The following is a 4,649-nucleotide window of genomic DNA, read 5'->3' as shown; positions in this document are numbered from 1 at the left end:
TATATATATATATATATATATATATATATATATATATATATATATATATATATATCATTTATTTTAATGAAAAAATATGTAAAAACCTAAACGTTCTCTGACATATTCATTCATATTCGTAACGTGAGCAATTAATTGACAGCGATAAGGACAAAGAAAGGGAATAAATTTAAAAAGACATCGATCATCAATTAGGTTTGTTTAATCGATGAAATGGATACTTTTTATGAGATTTGCAATTTCACCTCCTCTGTGGAATAGCTTCGATGAACACATTTATTTCTAATTTTATACTATTTTAGTGCAATTTTTTTTTTAAAAAAAAATTATTTTTGCATTATTTTAGTTATAAGCCTATTTTACAGATAATAATTGGAGATCATGATAATTTACCAAAAAATCATTGCAAGAAATTATTAGAACGATTAAATTATGTGAATAATTAAACTAATTTTCCTTTTATATTCAGCTAACTTAAATATTTATCAATTAAAGTGTAGTTTATGTCGACTTATTTTCAAGTAATAAATATATGACTCCACTTACCAAGATAGCTGCAATCATTTTCGAAAAGGATAAATAATGTTTTTTAATATACTTCCTCCGTTCATAATTGTTTGGCCGATATATTAAAAATAAATATTTAAAATTAATTGTCAATTTAAATAATTAAGAAATAATTAGTCTTTTTTTTTTAAATTTGCCCTTAATGATAGTATAGTTCAATTGAAAAGTTATGTTGATTTTTGATATTCTTGGTATAGTAGAGTTATATTAGTCAAATTACACGTTGTATTAAATTTTTCTTGAGGGTGTGCACAGTTGCGGAGTAAGGATTTTCAATAAGGGGTTCAAAATTCGTATAAATAGACACACGAAGTCATCGAAAGGGATTCGACATCTACTATATATACATAAAATATTATCTTAACCATGTACAAATAGCGTAATTTTCCGTCGAAGGGGGTTCAGATGAACCTCCTTGTACCAAGGTGACTCCGTCCCTGATTGTGCATGATCTTATCATGACAAACAATTGGAAATGGAGTAGTTTTAAAATGATTGGATTATATTTGTCCTTTCTTTCAATATTTTTGGGCTCACAAACTCCTTAATGTACCAAAAAAGAAAAAGAATACAAGGGAAATGGTCCCAAGTCTCAAGAATCTACTGAATTACTATTGTTCTTTGTAAATCACTAAATTTACATCTTTTTTCTAGCAGCATCCATAATATACGAATATATTAAGTGGGGTCTTATTTTGGTCAAAAAGTTGAGAGTTGAATAAATAGAGTGACTACTAGTATTTGTTAGTGAAAACAATAGAGGTCAAGGTTTGACAAAATATCTTATGGTGAAAATCTTAGACAAAGAGAGAGAGAGAAAAAAAATCTGATACTATCTTAGATAATCATGAATATAATATTTTAGGCATCTTAGATAATCACGAATTTAAGATTTGGGCAAGTATGCCCAATCACATCCAGGATTCATATGACTTAATTTTTTTAAAATATATTTTTTATATTTAATAATAATTTTTATTTTAAAACACACATTTTCCTTTTAATAAAATGATTTCAAGTCCTACAAATACTTATGAATTATTTTAGAGCGAAAGTTTTTTTTAAAAAAAAATTCTTAAATTCTATGTCAAATCAAGTTAACTCATATAAATTGAAACAGAGATATTAAAATTGAGTAGGATTTATAAAAATGTATTATTATAGTATAATTCACGGAGTTATTGTAATATATAGTATGCTTTAAAGTATTATTATACTATATAGTATGATTCACATATCTCGTTAGTTTAGGAGTTAATTATTCAGATTCACGTTGTATAAAATATTATGATTTTTATTGAATTTTAAACTTTCGATACATGAGTCAAAATTAAGTGTAATTTGTTGGATTTGCTTGTGTCTGGCTCTCTCACTCGCTTCTCGCGTATCTCACTCGTCATTCTCCTCTATTGCTCGTTTCTCTCTCTCTCTCACACAGTTAGATGTACCTAGTGTGATCCATATGTATATAAGAATCTCGCTCGTCACTTTCATCACTTGCTCTCCTCTCTTACTATTTTGGGATCTCATATACGTGTACCTAGTGTGATTCATATATATCTAATAACCTCGATTGCTAATCACTTTCCTCTCTTGCTCACCTCTCTCCCTGTGCCGGTATTTTCATATACATGTATACCTAGTGTGATTTATATGTATCTAGGAATCTCGCTTGTTACTTTCCTCTCTTGTTCGCCTCCCTCCTATCTCTGTCTCTTTGTTTGGTTCGTCTTTCTCCCTGTATCTAGTATCTCAAATATATTATATTTAATATAATTCACATGTATTGGCTAAACATAAAATCAGTCGTACTCCGACTTTAACCATCCTACGTACACAATCCTTATCAAAATTAAACAGTGAAAAAAGAATAATAACTTAGGAAATTGTTACAGTAAGCTATGACGTAATATTTATAATGCTTTTGCCGAAAGTACGTTCCATTTTTACCTTAGTGCATTATAACGTGCATTAAGATTTCCAATTTCATATCCCTTTATATCATATAGTATATAAATATTCTTTATATCAATATATCTTGGTCAACCCAAATAACATACTAACGTTAATTTTGACTTTTCTGAAAGGACATGTACGGTCTAAATTAATTTTAACTTGAAGAAAGATAAATATGTATCAATAAATAAAGCATTTATTCTGATCACTTCATATATAGAAGATAATTGCATGTCTCAAATAAAGGCCTCTGCTGCAACTCATGAATTTACAACCACAAACTATGGCATCTCATTCATTCCTAACTTTAACTTTTTACTCGAGCATATGTTATGTTTAAGGATGATAAAATTAGTTTATAAAAATGTGATTTATTTAAATTATTCGAGATTAATTAAGTTACTAATTTGTTCACATATTTATAACTCAACTCATTTGATCAGTCTATTTCAAGCTATCTAAAAGTTATAGGCTGATTTGAAATATATGCGTAGCTATCAAATAGATCTATGAAAACTATTGTCAAGATATTTTTTTTAATAACTTCTTTTGTTTGATGAATTAAAAATTATTTTTTAAAAACAATTTGACTGGACATAATTGGACATCACTAATTATGTATATCTTATCCAGATTCAGTTAATTTTCAGTCCAAGTAATATTTATACAATTAATGGCTCACCTATTATTATTTCATTTTATTTTAACATATCATGAATTCTAACATTTGGCACATTCATTTGACATCTTATATATATATATGTACGCCTAATTAGTTAGGTTACACAAGAGTCGAATAACAAATATATCACTTAATCTTTACCATTTAAGTATATAGTCGGTAAATTTAGAAAAGGAATAAATGAATTGTATTGACGCGTAAAATTTAAATAAATTCTTTAGGACCTTAGATATGAGTGGTCTTGCTGATTCTAGGACATGGTGTTGTCAAATATTCTAGTATATAGTCAGATGTGGAGCTAGGTGGTTCGTGGATTCGATCGAATTCAGTAGTTCCTTTTAGATCTTGTATTTGTGCTATAAAATTAAATAAACATATATGTATGTGAACTTGTGCCCCCTAGCAAAATTAATTGATGATTCGGTGGTAAATATGAAGTTGTGAAAATGTTTTTCACGCTAATGTTGTGGGTTTAAACCTCATTGTAAATAATAAAAAAAAGGATAATTATATAGAATGACAAACTAATAATATAAAATAAATATAGTAGCTACCGTTTGATTTATTTGTGTTTCATAGCAAACTGTTTGTCAGTCCCTCTATCCCTCATATTCTCGCTCGCCACTATCCTTCCCTCGCTCGCTTCTCTTGCTTTATACAATAGAATTGTATAAATTGTGTTTCTAATCGTATAAAGCGAGAGAAAATTGTATATACACATGCGAATATATATATCTCCGTCTTATAAACTTATAATTATACAATAAAAGTACTTCCATGCCCAAGTCTCTTTTGTCTTTCTCTCTTTCCCGTTTTATACAAATTCAAATTGTATATAATTTCTCTCTTTCTCGTTTTATACAATTCGATTCAATTGTATATTCTCTGCCCGAGTCTCTTTTTCCTTTCTCCCTTTCTCGTTTTATACAAATTCAAATTATACAATCGTCCTGTACACTTATAATTATACAATTCGTTTTATATACCTGCCCAAGTCTCTTTCTCTTTCTCGTTTTATACACTTCGTTTTATACAATTTGCTTCAATTGTTATGTATAGCGAATTATTCATATATATGTTTGCTATGGAGCATAATAATACAAACTTTGTTATAGTATACAAATATAAATTTTGTGTTTGCTATATATGAAAGTTGCCCAAAAAAAAAACTCCAAACTCTTTACTCCGCCTCTGAGTATAGCCCAGTAGTGGGGTCCCAAGCATTTTGATTACTACAAAGGTTTTTCATTTTGCATATTTAACCAATCGAGCTATATATATTAATTAATTTAATATACCAATCTTATAAAAATGAAAATATTTTAATCTATATTGTATACAAGATTTTTTAATAATGTAGCATAAAAAAAAAAGTTCTTCATCTTGTGTTACCTATATAAATACCTTGATGCCCTCTCAACTATTCTCACCCATCTCCCTTCTA

This window comes from Solanum pennellii, chromosome 2 (genome assembly GCF_001406875.1).
Source record: "Solanum pennellii chromosome 2, SPENNV200".
Taxonomy (NCBI): domain Eukaryota; kingdom Viridiplantae; phylum Streptophyta; class Magnoliopsida; order Solanales; family Solanaceae; genus Solanum; species Solanum pennellii.
Note: the sequence above shows the minus strand (reverse complement) of the source record.